Source organism: Hemitrygon akajei, unplaced genomic scaffold, assembly GCF_048418815.1.
Source record: "Hemitrygon akajei unplaced genomic scaffold, sHemAka1.3 Scf000165, whole genome shotgun sequence".
Classification (NCBI taxonomy): domain Eukaryota; kingdom Metazoa; phylum Chordata; class Chondrichthyes; order Myliobatiformes; family Dasyatidae; genus Hemitrygon; species Hemitrygon akajei.
Window position 1 is genome coordinate 395368 of NW_027332051.1, and position 19270 is coordinate 414637.

The following is a 19270-nucleotide window of genomic DNA, read 5'->3' on the forward strand; positions in this document are numbered from 1 at the left end:
TGCCATCTCCAACCTGTGAACTGGCTTAGTTGTCTCTCTCCATTGGTATTATTCCCTGTTCCCAATGAGCTGCATGGGTGCCTGGTCCCACAGGAACTGAAACACTCTCTACGCACCCACCACTCTCTGTGTAAAAAAGCTTACCCCGACATCCCCTCGGTATCTACTTCAAAGCACCATAAAACTCTGCCCCCTTGTGTTAGTCATTTCAGCCCTGGGAAAGAAACCTCTGACTATCCACACGATCAATGCTCCTCATCATCTTATCCACCTAACAAAAAGGCTCTAAACATAAACAAGGAAATTATACATTGCTTTGAGGATTTATTAGAAGTCTACAAAACTATGAGGAAAACGATAGGTTAAATGCCAGCAGCTCTTTCCACCGAGGTTGTGTCGGACGACAACCAGAGGTCGTGGGTCAGTGGGGAAGGTGAAAATTTAACGAGAGCATGTGGAAAAGCCCTTCACTGAAATGGTCGCAAGAGTGTGGAATGAGGTGCCAGCACAAGTGATGAACGTGAGCTCGGTTTCACCATTTAAAAGAAGTTTGGATGGGAGCCTGGATGGTAGGAGTATGGAGGACGATGGTCCCGGTGCAGGTAGATGCATTAGACAGCTTAAATGTTTTTTTGGCATTGACTATATGGGCCAAATAGCCTGTTTCTGTGTTGAACTTCTCCACGTTTCTATGATGGAAAAGCTGGTCTAACTTGCTTCAAAGGGAAAACCAGTAGGCGTGACAATGGAACAGCAATGGCTGGAGTTTCTGGGAGCAACTCGGGAGTTGAGTGATCGATACTTACGAAAGAAGTGGAAGCATTGGAAAGGCAGGAGGACACAACCATGGCTGAAATGAGAAGCCAAACAGAGGGCAAACAAAAGAGCAAAAACTATTGGGAAGCTTTTAGGAACCAACAGAAGACGACTAAAAAAAAGTCAGATGAGCTCAGGAATTGGAATGATGATTAATGAGTCAGTCGTTAATGAGTCTTGGCAGCACCCAACAGTCTGAGGCATTTAGAGGAACAAAATATCCGGGGCCTCAATATCTCCTGAAAACCAAGGTTCCCTGCACCAGTTACCTTTCAACTTTTATTTTGTCAGGCACATACAAACTCTACACCCTCAAAATTTCACTTCTGAAGGCCTCCCACTTAGCAAGTACTCCTTTGTCAGAAAACAGCTTGTCCTAAACCACACTTGTCAGATCCCTTGTGATACCAACAAAATTGACCTTTCTCCAATTGAGAATCTCTACCCGTGGTCCAGACCTCTCTTTTTCCATATTTACTTTCAATTTCATGGCATTATGTTCACTAACTTTTGTCACTAGCCGTGGATCATTTCCTAACAGCTTATAGTACACTTATACATCCGAAATTCTACGTACTGATTAGGGGCACATTTGACAAACTCTACCCCATCTATTCCTTTCACAGTATGGGAGTCCCAGTCAATATATGGAAAGTTAAAATCACTTACTAAAACCTTTGTTTCTTGGCATGGTCTGCAATCTCTCTACAAATTTGTTCCTCTAAATCGCTCAGACTGTTGGGTGCAACCAAGTCCCAATAATGGCTAGAATATCATAATTCCCTGTCCTCAGCTCATCTGGAATCTGGATAGAAGGAATGGAGACAGGCTAACCCCTATTGACAACAATGGATCTGGGGTTGAGAGGGTGAACAACTTTAGGTTCCATGGCATAAACATCACCAAGAATCTCACATGGTCTGCATATACTGGCTGTGTTGTGAAAAAAGCACAGCACCTCTTTCACCTCAGATGGTTGAAGAAGTTTGGGATGGGGACCCAAATCCTAAGGACTTTCTACAGGAACACAATTGAGAGCATCCTAACTGGCTGCATCACTGCCTGGTATGGGAACTGTACTTTTCTGAATTGCAAGAACCTTTACTGTAGAGGGAAGAATGGATTAAATTAAATACCAGCAAATTCTGGAAGCAAACATCACACTGTCTGTATAGTGGGAAGTGAGAATTCCCAGTTGCTTGTGTTCGAAGGTGTGTTAAAAGTTAGCGAGGAGTTAAGAGGTGATGAGGTGAATATTATTATTGAAGGAAAAGGGAAAAGTGTAGTTCCTAAATTGAATCAAGAAAATTTAAAGTCTGGATTGATGTCAGAAGCAGCAACCAGGCTACAGAGACAAAGGCTTAGTGCCTGCGAATCAATTACAGGTTGAGTTGGAATGTAAAGGTGCCCCACACGCTATTGTTATTCAAGAGTGTGGTGTGAAAAAGCAGAATTCGAAATGCTGTTTGAGCAAAGAGGGATCGTTTGCAGATCTTAAATTGAGAACTAATAGCATGAAGGGTCCTGAAGAGAAAACTAGCAACTTGCTTAAAATTAAAGAATTGTGTGGAAATTCAGAAAATGGTCTAAGTTTGGAACACATTGTTGATAAAATAACTCCTTTGAAAGGAACCTATGAAAACCTATTCCACACTGGTGCACAAGCTCACCACGTGGGAGTTAACTGGAAAAGGGGCGAGGGTTGATGGGATGCCATTTTAAATAGCAGGATCCGGTTTTAAGGGATTTCGTCAAAGCATGTGAATAATAAAGACAACCCCCATGGAAGATTGACTGTTAAGTTTGAAAAGTAAAATAAAGATGAGTATTTGCATGAACTTTTGTAGTATACACGTAAGATAAGATCACAACTCTGTAGTTTTTGTTTGCTGGAGTAAAGGAAAATAAAAATAGGTAGTTATTAAATTGGAGTCTGATGCTACAAGACTTTAGTAAGGTACAAGATGTTAAGATATTAAAGGAAGTGACAATGTAATTGTTAACTGTTTAGATGCTGAATTGAATGTATGACTGTATTACTTTATTTAAAAAAAACTCTTTTTTATTGTGTTAGATTCTGAAATCCTGTAAGACTCTGTATTAATTCATTTTTACCGATGGTAAAAAAGCTTTGAAGGAAGGGGGTTTTACGAATGTGCCACAACTCTGGTTGGTACAAAGTACAAAGTACAAAATACAAAAAGTAGCCCCCTCCTTTTTGAGAATCGCAAGATCGCTATTAATTCGGGTCTGAGACCCAGGAAATGAGAGAGAGACGTCCAGAATACACAAGGCTTGGAATGTGTCCTGGCCTCAGCAAGACAGAATCACTGATAACGGCCATTGTCAATTGGAAACAGAATTGTGTATTGAGTACTGTACTATTCATTGAAGCCCTCAGGGGAGGACCAGAGTGGGCTGGTTGAGGGATTGCATCATCCCAACCTGACTGACATCTGAGACCCCGTGAGTAAGGATAAAAGAGGATCTGGGGAACAACCCCTTTAGACACACCAGGAGAAACGTATGAGACCAGTGGGGACTTGTGTGTGTGTCCATCCTTGCCTGGAACATAGTGGCATAGTGGAACAAGCCAATGGTACTTTGAAAGATAAGTTGGCAAAACTTACACAAGAAACTAGTACTACTTGTTGGTGTAACCAGAATGAGAGTGCACCCTATCAAGTGGGAAATAGTAACTGTACCGAGAATCAAACATGATACCCTTGAACCACTAAATGGAACTTATTGGGTTTGTGGAAACGGGGCCTACCCCTGGCTGCCGGGAGAAAGAACAGGGCAGCGGCATGGAACCACACCCTACCAGACGGGTTCTCGAGGGGAGACGAGGGTTGGAGTGGTTGTTGCTACTTGGCCGACCTTGTGCCACACTTGAGGATCCTGGCTCAGCCTCAGGATCACCCCATCGGAATAGGCAACGAAGGGGTATAACGGAATCTGAGAGATTTCGGATGATTGCCTCTCCCTCCTATGGGGTAGCCAGAAATTCCAGGGAAATAATTAATTTAGCAGCCGCTGTAGAAGAATTGGCCAATAATACAGCCGGAGCAGTGATTGATTGATTGATTGACACTCAAGCACAGGTAACTGAGATGATTGCAATTGCAATTCACCAAAATGACAGAATCAGATGGCCCAAGTCTTTATATTAGCAGAAAAATGAGGGACCTGTGCTATCATAGGTAAGGAATGCTGTACTTATACCCCGATGAATCTTCCAATATTACTGACTTGTCTAAACACATAACCCAAGAGATTCAGAAAATTCAAGATGTTGGCAGTAAGCTGCACAATTTTGGACCAGTAAGGCAGGGGAGGGTGGCCCTGGCCCTTCAATATATCCGGGGACTTCTGGAGGTTGTTTTTGCATTTTGGAAGTCTGATTGTATTAATTTTGTTTATTGTCTGTATCCTACGGTGCCTTTGGCCATGTTTTCTATCATGTTGGAGAAGCAACAATCTGTTCTGAAAGGTTATCGTGCAATAATAAAAAGGAGGAATGATGAAGTTTTAAGGGTATTGGGGGATGTAAGAAATGATTCTTGGACTCTTGTAAATAACGGGTTAAAATTAAGTGCGAACTTATGTGTGCTCTGTTCTGGATAGTGTGCAAATTTCTGTTTTGTCCTTCATTGAAGAATCTGCTTGCAGCTTGTTTAGATTAACGACTCACAGATGTCTCTTGGGAACATTATGTGGAGTTGAGTTCTCATGAGACACGAAATGAACTGAGTTCACTCCTTTCTCTAACGAAGGAGAATAACTGTGAAGGATTGGACAGAACATTCATTTCTAATTAAAACCCTGATTTAGTGGACTCTCTAATCTAAGAAATTAAGTTTTGTTCCGACAGACTTGCTGGGAGTACCGGTTGAACTAAAGTGCTCTTTGTTTCCTAGTTCTATAAACTGTAATGCTTCTGCATGTTACACAGAGGTTCGTCACGAGCCCCCAGAGTGAGAGGAATTCTGTCTCTCTGATGCTTGGCTCCGAGCTTCTCAGCGGCTGAGTTTGAACAAATAAACTGGTCATAAGGATAAAGTAAAGAACTGCTTGTGGTGTGGATATTGATCCGGCGAATTTAAGTTACACCATTAAAAAGTATCTCATCCGGATACATCACACCTTTGTGTGGCTACTCTCTTCTGTTGACTTCAAGAAATAGCAGAGAACTGTGGACTTCGCTGAGCACATCATGGAAACAAGCCTCCCCTCCATGGACTCGCTCTATACTTCCTGCTGCCTCAGTAAATCAGGCAACAGAATTAAAGATTCCCAGAATTCCAGACCAGACATTCTCAATTCTCAACCACCCATCGGGTCGAAGATAAATGAAAACGTAAAAACAGAAAACGTACCACCAGGCCTAGGGACATTTTCCATTCTGCTGTTATAAGCAAACTGAATGTTACTCAGCATTATAAGATGGACTCTTGACTTCAGAATGTAACTCGATGTGACCTTGCACCAGATGTCCACCTGCAGTGGATTTTCTCTGTGACCATAATGCTTTGTTACACTCTGTTAAAGTTTTACCATCATCTACTGTTGTAATGTGTTGATCTGAGAGGATGGTATGCAAGACAAGATTTTCACTGAAGCTCGGTACATGACAATAACCAACGATTCCCCACTTTAACTGTGTGGGAATATTAGACAGACTGAGCTTCTCCTCTGGAACTTCTGGAGGGAGATTTCACTGAGGTGTACAAATGTTTGAGAAGCCCGGAAAAACAGAAAAGGCTTCCCTCTTGCATTAATCGGGTTATATACCTCGAAACACTGGCTGCAATTCGGCAATTTGTAACAGTGGAATGGAGACGATAGAAAAAAATGCCCACCCACAATGAGAGGACGTGACAGATTTGGATCTCACTCCCTTGTCTGAACTGAAGAAAGATTAAACTGCACAACCACGAGAAACAAACCCACAGACGTAAGGAACCACACATGTGATGTCAGACCCCGGTGTAGCAAACCCATGTATGACATCAGGCATGTGGAGGGGGGAGGGAAGGGGAGGGAATAGGATTTTTGGTTCCATGGCTCTCTTCCAGGGAAGGTGGGACCTGTATAGAAGGGACCACAACAAGACTGAAAGTTCTTTGGAAACTGAAGATCTGAAGGCAGATCAGTCACCTGCACCAAATGGTTTACACACACAGTTCTGAAAGAGGTGGCCGGAGAGATTGTGGAGGCATTACTAATGATCCTTCAAGAATCACTAAATTTAGGAATGGTTCTGGAAGACTGGAAAATTGCAAATGTCACTCCACTCTTCAAGAAGGGAGAGAGGCAGAAGAAAGGAAACTATAGGCCACTTAGTCTGACAGTGGTTTGAAAGATGTTGGAGTCGATTGTTAAGGATGTGAGTTCGGGCTACTTGGAGGCACAAGATAAAATAGGCTGGACTCTGCATTGTTTCCTCAAGGGAAAATCTTGCCTGATGAATTTGGTGGAAAGCTTTGAGAAATAATAAGCAGGGTAGACAAAGGAGAATTGGTTGACATTGTGCACTTGGAATTTCAGACCTTTGACAAGGTGCCACACATGAGGCTCCTTAACGAGCTCTGAGCCTGGTTGGGCGGCGATGAGGAAGGAGCTGATCTCGGGTTTGTGTAAGTCGAAGGGCGGCTGCAGTGGGAAAGGGCTGGGTCTGAGCCAGACGGCTGGAGAGTCTGGGCCAGGAATGTAGGATCAGTTAGTTCTGGTTCCCCAAGCTGTGAGAGTGGATGGGGGTGACGTGGATCTATCTACATGTATGGGTGTGGGGTAAATGGTGGGAAAGTTGTGGGGTTACTGGCGGGGTGGAGGGAGGTTGGGGATGTGGGTTATCGGACACAGTGTGACCCGGGAGAATGGGTCTTCGGGCACATTACGTTGTGAGCAAGTGAGGATCTGGTCCTTTGCATCAGACAGCTTTCAGGAAGCAACAAATCTCTCTTTATATTAATCAGTCTAATCTTGCTGCTAACATTGTGTTTGTCACAGAGTCCAGAGTCTGGGAACAGCTCGATGGTAGGAAGCAGATTGTGATGATGGGAGGCTGTTTATAGGAGTCAAGCTCCTCGAGCTCCCCAGGGTAACACCCATTGCTACTTGTCATCTACATTATGTCAATAATCTGGTTGAGAATGTACAGGGTATGGGTAGTGAGTTTGCAGCAAGTAATTTCAAACAATTTCTTCCTTTTGCAATATAGTAATATAAACACCCTCTTTCCCTCTCCACACTCAGAACCGATCAAAAGCTACTTCACTAGATGCAAGTTCTTCAAATGAGCAAACACACTGGGAATGTGTGTGAGTTTAAAGAGGTGGGACACTGACAGCACATTAGCAGATCTGCAGTGATTGCAACTGGGTCTGACAGACATAAGTGATACTTCTGGGCATATTCAGTCTTACCTCAGCGATTCCCTTTCTTTGTACAGAAATGTAATGTCTGAAGGACCAGTGTCTGAGTAAATGAGACTCACCAAACTTGCTCCTGACTGAATCACTGGAAACCCTGAGTCAGAAGGGTTTCTCTCCAGTCGGTGCTCTCAGTCCTCGGGCTGGTTCACGTGTTGCTGTTCCCTCGTCTTCAGTCGTGGTTTGCTTCCAGTTGTGGGTTTTTCTTCCAAAAAATCTCTCACCGCAGGTCTAACTTTAACATAAATGATAATGAAGCACATTAACAATACAAAGGAGAACAAAATATTTCTGCTCACTGAAATCTAAATATCGAAGACAAATATAATGATCTCAGTGAACAAATCTGTAATTGTCCCTGACACGTCACAAAACCTGATATGAGATAGGAAGGAGTCATCGTTCTGTCATGGTAAGATATAAGATGTAGGGACATAATTAGGTGATTCGATCCATCGAGTCTGCTCCACCGCTCAACCATGGCTGAGATTTATTCCAACACCATATTCCTGCCTTCCTCCTGTAACCTTGAAGCTACTTAGCAATCATGAGTATATTAATCTCTGTCATAAATATACCCAAATGGCAGCCTCAACCAACCTCTGTGGCAACAAATTCCACAAATCAGCCATCTTTTAGCTGAAGAAATTTTTTCTGGTTTCTGTTTTAAAGGGAAGCATCTTTATTCTGAGACTGTGCTGTCAGATCACAGACTCTCCGTCTAATGGAAACATCCTCTCCATGTCCACTGTATCCAGGCTTTTCAGCATTCGGTAGGTTTACTTAACCACCCCCTCCCCTTTCACCCCCGTCTGAACTCCATTGAGCACAACCCCAGAACCATCAAATGCTCCTCATACATAAAGCCGATCATTCCTGAGATTATTCACGTGAACCTTGTTAGCAACAACTGCACTGAACACATTCCCAAGTATAACAGACAATCAGGAAATTTAAACCATTCCAGAGTGAATGGAATAAAAAGAAACTGAATTCACCAGAATCGCTCAACAGGTAAGGAACTGCTGTGGGGAGAACAACAAAGTTGACGATTCAGGCTCACAATCTTTTGTCAGAATGGATTCAGAATTTTTCATTTTTAGTGCAAGTTGAGTTTCTGTTTGATTTCCACTGTCTGACAGACAGGTGACAGCGAAGAGGAATTTCCAAACACAGTTCAAAAACTGAACCCCCCAGGTCTATTTCTACTGGTTCAAATACAGAACAGCGCATTTACTCACAGCCTCTCCTTGAGAGGGATGGAATATAAACTCATTCTCTCCTCAGATTAGCAGCATTGCTTCCAAAGGAACTCCAGAAAAAAAACCACTTGATCCCAAACCAGAAATACTCGCTCAACACCTCGTAAACCTGGGCATCTTGATCCCCGGGTCCATGTTACTTGGATTTAAACAGGGGTGCAGTGCTGCCGGAGCTCACCGGAGCACCACTCCAGCACCTCTGTGAAAAAATCAAAATAAACAAGCGGGGAATTTAACAGCGGCTTGCTTGGTAATTATATTATATGATAATTAGTGAATGCAACTGTGCAATACTTTGTTATATTATTAAATTAAGTGTTATATGTTTTATTGTACCAGCATTTACTGAAATGCAGTGATTGGCTATAATCTTCTTAATGTCTTAACTATCACCGTATTTCTGTGGAGCTCTGGAATTCATATATATTTCTTTCATATTTGTTTAGTGTTTGACATTATAAAAAGCCCAATTTGTGTACGTGCTCATCACATGAATGGGGCAAGGAGTCAAGGAATTTGCCCAGCACATGAAAGGAGCAGGTACACAATTGGGTGTGACATACGAGGGGCGATTGATAGATTCGTGGCCTAAGGTGGAAGGAGTCGATTGTAGAAAAACTAGCAATTTTCCATTATCTGAAACAGAAATACCGCAAGAGTTACTAACTTCAAACTTTCTGCATAATCACTCAAAGAGTTGAACTGCAAGTGCATGTACCGTGAGCTGTATAACTTTAGCCGTTCTAACATAGGCCACAAACTAATCAATCACCGCTCGTACAGCTCCGGCAGCTAAAAGACTGGCATTGCACCCCTGCTCGAGCCGTCCGGCAGAGCTCGGGCCCGGCCCTTTCCCAATGCAACCGGCCCCCAATTTACAGAAATCCGCCGAGATCAGACCCCACTCACCCCCACTCTAGTCGGAGAACACCCCAAAAGCCGCAGTCGGCATTGCGCATGCGTTAAACAGGAGGTTTTCCGCAGCACCACCGGTGGCCGGAGGTCCGTACATCGCCACCAGCGGCCGAAGGTCTGCACATCGCCACTAGTGGCCAGCAGTCCCTGCAGCGCCTCCTGTGATCGGAGGCGTGAGGGACAACGGAGAGGCAAATCACAAACGCGGCAAAGTCTGCAGATAATACACACAAAATGCTGGTGGGACACAGCAGGCCAGACAGCATCTATATAGAGAAGCACTGCCGACATTTCGGGCCGAATGTCTCTTCCTCTCTGACTTTACACGACTGTCGACCCTTTTCGATAGATGCTGCCGGGACTGCTGAGTTCCGCCAGCATTTTGTGTGTGTTCTTTGAATTTCCAGCATCTGCAGATTTCTTTGTGGTTGCTCTTTAAAGTCTGCAGATGCAGGAAATCCAGAGCAACACAAACAAAATGCTGGCGGAGCTCAGCAGTTCCGGCAGCATCTATCGAAAAGGGTCGACAGTCGTGTAAAGTCAGAGAGGAAGAGAGGGAGTGGGAGGGAGGGAGATTTGTTCACCGGAAAGAGAAATCGATATTCATGCCATCAGGCTGTGTGTGGGGGGAGGGGGGAGCTACCCAGACGGAATATAAGGTGCAGATCCTGGACCTAGAGGGTGGCCTTAACTTGGCACAGGAGGAGGGGATGGGTTGGCACGTAGAATCGGGTGTCATTCGACGTGTCGAATGAAAATGTTTGGACACCGGGAAGTCCCGCTGGGAGCGGATAGTTCAAAGATCAGTTTATTAACAAAGCAGGTATCCATAAATAACTCTTGCGTGTTTTTTTTTTTCTCCAGAGAACCACAAAACAAAAAAAGAGCATGAAAGTCATTCAGAGAGAAAAATCAAACTCCCACCCCACCCCCGCATCAAAAACAACGGCATCCGGATCATCAAACCCCAAAGCCCACCCCTCCCGCACAAAAGGGAACAATAACATCGATCCGCCCCCCAAAAAAACAACCCTACCCCGCACAACTGCGGAGGAGCTGGTGTCACCAGTGTTGAGGCGGCCGCATCGGGAGCAGCGGACACAATAGGCGACCCCGGAAGATTCACAGGTGAAGTGTCGCCTCACCTGGAAGGATGTTTGGACAACGGAGAGAGTTCGGCCATCCTGCCCTTTCACTGTGACACCCCGAACTCCACATCAAATCCGTCCAAACGAATCTGGGCGAACTTTAATGACTAATAAATATAATTCCTCTCAGCGATCAGCTGTCTGAATGAATGACTGACTTTAAAGAGGAAGGGGTGTCTGTGGTCCACATTGTCAGGGTGTTGAGTTTACCAGGAGACAAAGACTACAGGGACGAGAGATTTTCTGTTGACTAATACACTGTGTGTGGACCCCGCTGGCAATTCTGGTGTTGTGACCCGAATCGAGACAAACACCACGCTGCCCACTCCACCAACAACACGGCACAGCCGGACACATAACAGGGAACTTTACATCTCACAACACTGGATTCAGTGATGAAACCCGTGATTAATGTTGTTGTCCCACTGAAATCATCAGAAACGTCCATTCAGGGGTTTTTAATTACAAGCGCTCCCCACAGGTGACGTCACACAGCTCCGCCCCCCCCACGCGACTGACGTCACATATAGGCTCCCCACACCGGGATCTGCCTCACGTGCGCGGTGTTTACGTCACCCGCGCGCTGGAGAGCTCGAGCTTTATCGGTTTAACGGCTGAGCTACCAATCACGTGACCATCCCCTCCCCCACCGCTGAAAAACAAAGCTTCAAGCGCTTCGCTTTTTCCATTGGTGCGCAGGAATGTCAATCACTGGTTACACCCAATAGCGAAAGCGGACAAGCCGAGAGGGCGTTACCCCGCTGAGTTCGTCTCTCGCTGCGGTGCCGGAGTCTGGACAGAGTGGAACAAATCTCAATGTAAATGTCCGCTTTCTGATTTCTATTTCCCTCCGAGGGAAGTTGGGGAGTTTGTGCAGCGTTTCCTGCGGCCGGAGTCTGATGTATCGCTGAGAGGTAGGAGGAGACCGCTCGGCCCGTTGGTTTGCTGCCGGCTCCCCGTGGTGAGGGAGGGAGAGGGGGATTTTATTGAAAGGATGAAGATGGTGAGAGACGGGGCGGACAGGATGTTTGTCCCGGTGGGGACAGAGGGGCTCATCTGTGGAAATGTCTGAGCCCACGGTGGTGGCGAGCAGAGGGATTCACCACATTGGAGGGCAAACACCGGCAGACTGTTGCCCTGCAAGCGGGGCCAGTGGTCCGGGCAAAGTGACAATTATTTGGGATTTGTTAAGACTGTCCCTGGAATATGGTGTAAAATCCCGCTCCCCATACTAACACGGGTTATACAGACCAAAGAATAAACTGCCGGAGGAACTCAGTGGGTCGGGCAGCATCTGTGGAGGGAAATGGACCGTCAACATTTCGGGGCGAGACCCTCCCTCTGGACTGAGAGTGGACGGGAAGTAGTCAGAGAAAAGATGTGAGGGGTGGGGATGGGGCAAGAGCTGGGGAGTGAGAGGTGGATCCAGGTGAGGGGGGAGGTGGGAAGGTGGAAATAGTGATGGGGGTGGAGGTGAGTGTTTGGGGCAACACCGGGCTGCAGAAGGTGGTAATTAATGCCTCAGAGGATTAACAAAGAGGTTAGAGCGTATTTGTTATAGAGAGTGCAATGAAGATTCACCAGACTGGTCCCTGGAGTGGTGGGTCATCATATGGAGAAAGATCAAATGTGATAAACCTTTCATTTAGAGAATCGAGGTCTGAGAGGTGAACACATTGAAATGCACAACATCATTAGCGGTTGAACCAGGGAGCCCAGTCTTTGAAAAAGGGGATGGACTGTCCCGGACTGAGCTGAGGGGAAATGTCTCCACTCCAATGGTGAGAAATGTCTGTAAATCCCACCACAGAGGGCGGTGAAGACTCAGTAATCGTCCTCACATAAAACAGAGGCCGGCAGATGTGTGGAGATTGAAGGGATCGAGGAAATGAGGATCGGGCAGAAACATGCGGCTGAGATGGAAGAGCAGCCGCCATCTTGTTGATGGTTAGAGGGGCTGAATGGCCTCCTCCTGCTGTTTCTCACTTGATGTCTCAGTGTTCCTGTCCAGTGAGGCTGGAGGAATGTGAATAGACTGATTTAAATGAAACCTGCGCACTTCCTGTTTGGGTCTGAATCGTGTGTTGTACCGGGATGTGAATCGAGCCCGTGACTTTGACCATGGAGGTGGAGGGAAAGGGACGGGGAAGACATGGACGGAAGAAGGAAATATGTATCTGGTGTAAATATGAAATAATGTGGGAAATGCAGCCAATGGGTCGGGCAGTGTGTGAGGGTGAGGAGCGGAGTTAGCGGTTCAGGTGGGAGACCCTCCACCCGTCACCTGATCCCGTTTCCTGTTCACGTTTCTCTGCAGATCTGCAGCATCTGTGGGTCACTGCTCTACGTGTACGTGTAGCTTCATCTTTCACCTGATCAGACAATTCAGTGAGATCCGGATCTGTCACTTCCTCTCATAGTGAGTGGACAATGTTTTTTTCTGCAATACGTTCAGCATGTTTCATTCCACTGTTTTACCTGCTGAAGTGCAGCCGATGTTTTTGGATGTGTGACCCATTTATGTGAGAATTTAGCCTTTTGATTTATCTCAGCTTCTCATAAATGTGTACAGTTTAGCGAAGCTTCACTCCAGAATTTCCAAAGCAACAACCCAGTCAGTCAAATAGTTCCTCACAATTAAAATAGTTTATTACATTTTTTGTACTACTTATATAATTTAACTATTTAATATGTATATTCTTATTTTAAATCACAATTGTCAATATCTATTGTTATGAGTTAGGTTCTACTGCTGCCGCAGAGACAACAAATTTCATGACATATGCTGGTGCTATTAAACCTGATTCTGATATTGATATGGGAGACCCACCACGGGTCACGATCCCAGTTACCGCAGATCGTAATGCGAGATTGAGGCCTTTTCCATTTATTTGCATTCCTCAGAAAAGGCAACAGTTAAGTTTCCTTCTGTGGTTCCAAAGCAGAAGCTCAGTCTGTCTAATATTTCCACACAATTAAAATGGGGATATTATTTATTATCATCACGTACTGAGCTACAGTGAATAGCTTGCCTGACGTACCATCCACACAGATCAATACATTATGACAGTACATTGAGTTGATATACGACAAGACAATAACTGTAACAAAGCATTATGGCTGCAGAGAAAGTGCAGTGCAGATAGACATATGGTGCAGGGTCACGTCAAGTTACATTGTGAGCTCGAGTCCATTTTATCATTCATTTGGCTTATAACCGCAGACAGGAAGCCAACCTTGAGCCTGGTGGTTCACACTTTAAGGCTTTTGTATAGCTTTCTTGAAGGGAGAGCAGGTTGGCTGCAAGAATGTCCAGATTGTGAGGATCTTTGAGTTCTTATCCTGCTTTTCCGAGGCAGGGGAAGTGTAGGAAGAGTCCATGGAGGGGAGGCTTGTTTCTCTGATGTTCTCTGCTCTCCAAAGCTCTCTGCAGTTCCTTGCAATCATAGGCAGAGCAGTAGCCATACCAAGGCGTGAAGTATCAACAAGATGCTCAGAGACCTCGGCCTTCACCCTGTCTTGTGTAGCTGGATCCTGGTCTTCCTGTCAGATCGCCAGCAGGTGCTAAGTGTGGACTCCCTCACTTCTGTCTCTCTGACCCTCAGCACACATACCCCTCAGGGTTGTCTCCTTGGCCCCTCCTTTACTCTCTGTGCACCCATGACTTGTGTCGCCACTCACAGCTCCAATCCTTAAATTAAATTTGTTGACGACACTACATTGATTGGCCTAATCTCAAATAATAACTTTCAATCAATCTTCTGACAAGGCTCGGTCCAAACAAACTTTTCGCCCTTCTTCAGGAGATTAGTTAGCGGAAGAGCGATACCAGCAATGTTCTTAAAGAACTTACGATAATATCCAACCATTCCCAGAAACCTTCCAAGAGCCTTGTAACCAGTCGGAATAGAAAATTCAGAAAATTGTCTGGACTTTTGCCTGAACAGGAACCAATTTGCCTTGACCTACAACATTGCCAAGATAGGTCACAGTGGCATGGCCAAAGTCACTCTTAGGTAAGTTAACTGTAAGGCTGGCCTGGGAAAGCCTGTCAAACAGCTTTTCTACTGCAGAGATATGCTCTTCCCTAGTGTCACTCCCTGTGACTACATCATTAGTACAGGTAAATGTGTGTTCCAACCCTCGAATTACAGAATCAATCATTCTCCGAAATGTTCCTAGACCATTTTTCATTCCAAATGGCAAAACATTGTATTCGTACAACCCAGGTGTCACAAACACAGAAATTTCTCTACCTCTGTCCGTCAATGGAACACACCTATACCCTTTCAGCAGATCAATCTTTGTAAGAAATTTAGCTTTTCCAGCCTTATTGATGTAATCATCCAACCTAGGGATAGGATATGCATCTGTTTTTGTTACTGCATTTATCTTTCCATAATCAGTGCAAAATATAGCAGTGTTATGCATATATAGGTGTAAATATATATTTCCCAAACTTAGGTGGTAAATGATGCAGTCTTACGCTGGTCTGGTAAGGATATTCAGTTCCGTTCACGGGATTGAACTGAGTGAGAGATTTGGCATCCAAACAGGTGTCGTCGACTCTCTTCCGATGTCCTCCAAATCTTTCAATTTAGTCAAACGTGACCAGCTAAAGAGCACCGTCTTCAAGTGACAATCTACCAACCCAGGCAAGGGTTTCTAGCAGATTTCACAGGGTTCGCTCTTACATGCACTAATAGTCACAGACTGATTCCTCTTAACTGATCCTCAACCCCACCCTCGTGGGCATTTAAAACTTCAGTGACAACACTTCCCACTAGCCTTTGTGTGTCTGCCTGTCCTAAAAAACAAACAGCAACTCTCCTTTAAATACCATTGTGCTGAACACCAGCTGTCCATCATGCAGGCCCTCCACTCTATCTGTCTCTGTAACAAGCGGCTTGTGCTCGTCTCTCTCTCTCTCTCTTACAGACATGGTTCTTAGAGGCACAGTCCATAATCACAGCTCTAATAATATAATTGTTCAGCATATATTCAATTTCTTGCTAAGCCAATTTACATTGTTCTACCTTCATGCAATATGGGTGTTGTTTAATCGGTTTGGCTGGACCGAAATCTACGTCGTGTACTGCAACCGTGGTTTGCTAGGGAACATTGGGAAATAAGTCTTTAAACTTCAGAATTAATTCCTTCAGCTGTTGTTGTTGCTTTGGCTGCAGATGAGCCAACTTGTTATCAATGTTTTCTTGAACAACCGAGTTCATTAGCCTAACTGGGACCATGTTTGGCTTGTGAAAAGTCTCAGATGAGTCAATTGTTTCATTCTCAGGGTTGCCAGTTTCATATGTTTTGATAACAACACCCACAGATGGTGCCTGCTTGTCAAAATAAGTCTGTATCATATTTATGTGTAGCACCTGTGTTGGTTTACGTCGGTCGGATGTCTTAATAACATAATACACATCATTAACTTGAGAGACTGTTTCATACGGTCCACTGAATTTCGCCTTAACTGGATTCATCCACATTGGAAATAAGGCAAGCACCTTACCCCCCACCTGGTATTTTCTTTCACAAGCCTGCTTATCAAACCAAAACTTCATTTTGCTTTCAGAAATCTATAAGTTTTGTCTTGCGAGGCTACAGGACTGGTGTAGTTTGTTTTTGAACTTCAAAACATAGTCTAAGAAGTTAACATGTACATCCCATCAATCCACTGTTCCTTTAACAAGGTCAAAGGTCCCCTCACGCAGTGACCAAATACAAATTCAAATGGACTAAAGCCCAGTGAATCCTGTACTGACTCTCTTACTGTGAACAAAAAAAATATATTCCTTCATCCCAGTATTTTCCACTTTCAACACAGTATGTCTTATTCATTGTTTTGAGGGTGGAATGAAATCTATCTAAAGCCCCTTGTGATTCCGGATGGTATGCAGTTGATGTAATTCATTTAGCTCCCAGTTCATAAACCACCTGCTGGAATAAACCAGATGTAAAATTACTTCCTTGATCAGACTGGATTGCTTTAGGCAACCAAATAGAGTAAAAAACTTGGTAAGAGCCTTCGTCACAGTTTGAGCATTAATATTCCTGAGAGGTATTGCCTCTGGGAATCTGGATGAGGTACTCATAATAGATAGCAAATACCGATGGCCAGCTTTAGTCTTTGGCAATGGGCCAACACAATCCACTATAACTTTGGAAAAGGGTTCACCAAATGCAGGTATAAGCTGGAGTGGGGCCACTGGTGTGTCCTGATTAGGTTTATCCACAACTTGACAAGTGTGACAGGTTCTGCAAAAGGTCATAACATCTTCCTCAAATTAGGCCATAAAATTCCTTCATAATCCTGTTTACTTTTATTCACTCCAAAATGGCCACCTAAGGGCATACTGTGGGCCAGAGTTAACATTTTTATCCTATAAACTTTAGGAACTACAACTTGGTGAACAACTGTCCGTTCCTCACTAACAGGTATAGCAGGTGGCCTCCACTTCCTGATTAACACTCCATCCTTGAGATAATACCCAACTTGCATTTTCTTAATCTCATCATCTGAGAGATTTGTTTCTTTTAAAACTTCAATCTCAGGGTCCCGGTTCTGTTCTGCTATAAACTCCTTCCAAGACAGGGATAAGTCTTTCTCATCAGACTTACTACCTGAATCCTGTTGAAACAATGAAAGCAGAAAAGTCCCTGACAGGTCAGCATTACCTGAATCCCGACTTTGGCTCTCATGGGTATCAGAATCATGCTGCACAGAACCATCTGCGTCGGCAGACTTTTTAGCCATACTTGGGAGTTACTACACAGGAAGGATAAACTTTAAAATCCATCTGTCAGTCATCAGTGGTTGGCTTAGTTGTCAACTGCACTGCAGGAACTACTTTACCATCTGCCAGGTCATTCCCTAACAGCAAAGTAACATCTTCCACCGGTAAACTGGAGCATAATCCAATCTTAACAAGTCTGGAAACCAACCCTGACTGTAAAGTTACCTTGAGCAATGGCACAGAAGCCCCAATGCCTTTAATAAAATGCCGCTCCCAATGCCTTTAATAAGATTCACCTCACAAGTGTTAGTCTCATCACCAAACTTTAGAACGCTAATATAAGTGACAGAGAAGCCCCAGTATCTCAAAGAATTTTCACTGGTACTGGGGTTGACCGTTCCTTTACTAATACAAACCCATCTAACATAAAATGATCGAATCCCTTCTTAACTCGGTCAGACCTCTCAGTACTTAACTGAGTCTCAACAGAATGTTCAGAACCCTGTGGGGTTATAGGTGCTTCAACATACTGAACACAGGCATTTGGGACTGCCTCCTTTTTCTTTTTCTTATTCAGGATAGAACAGTTAGCCATCATATGAGCAGCTTCTTACAATAGTAACAAGACAGACCAGAATATTTCTCCTTCAACTGCTTCCGTTCATCCTTACTCATGTCACTAGTCCCAGCTTTAATTTCTGGTTTACCCTGGTGATCCCTGCTGCTCTTTCGGAAACTCTTATTCTGGGTAAATTTAACACTATGAGTTAAAGCGAACTCATCTGCTAATGTAGCAGACTCCTGCAATGTAGCAGCATCCTTTTCATCTAAATACGTCTTTATGTCATCAGGGACGCACCTTTTGAATTCTTCAATTACAACTAACCCTTTCAAGCTGTTAAAATCATCATTTATATTTTTATATGTGCACCAGCAAAAACACAAACAAGAAAATTCCATATAAGTCTGGTTCACAGATTTCCTTGAATTTCTAAACTTTTGCCTGTATGATTCTGGGACCAACTTGTAAGTTTGAGCACAGCCTGTTTCACTATGTCATAATCAGCTGCTTCATCAACTGTCAAAGCAGAATAGGTTTGCTGAGCCTTCCCCTCAATTACACATTGTAAGAGAATAGGCCAACCCTTTTTGGCCACTTTAAACTCTGAGCAACCTTCTCAAAATGCTGAAAGTATTTATCAACCTCTGCCTCGTCAAGTGGAGGTACCAATTTAACTTCCCGACTGTCCTCAAACTTATCACCAGTGTCTAACGCTAGACCCCTTGGCTGCAATCTCTCTATCTTTTCCAGCTCGAACACCCTCTGTCTTTCTGCTTCCTCCCTCTGTTTTTCTGCCTCTCTGGCCTCAAACTGCCTCTGCCTTTCCGCAGCCTCCATCTTTAACTTTTCTAACTTGTAATGGAGCTCAAGCTCACTAGGTTTACTTTCAGGAAACACCTCCAACTCCTCCACTTTAAACACACCTCAGATACATGATGTTCAGCTATAATCCTCTGCATCTGTGCCTTCCTCATTGTCAATTTCACCTTAGCAAGTTTAAACCTTTTCGCAATACACAACAAAACGATCCTTCTGGCGTCCTCTAATGCCTCAGAGGTTGGTGCTTCCAGAAATTTATCAACATCCATTGCTGCTGATTTTGCAGACAAATAAATCAAAAGGGATTTCCCCAATGAAATCAATAATTAATTAATCAACCCGCCCTCAAATTTGTTCATATCCCATATGCAGGCCCCAATTTTGTTATGAACAAAAATTTAGAAACTAAAGCTTTAGAAATTAACCAGCAGCAATAGACTACTCCTGGAGTCTAGTTTTGATGTTAAAACCACTATCTTTATTAGTATCTACTTATAATAAAGTAAATTAAGCAAGATAAACAAAAGTTAACAGTGTTATGTGTATATATGTGTGTAAATTGTTACGTACC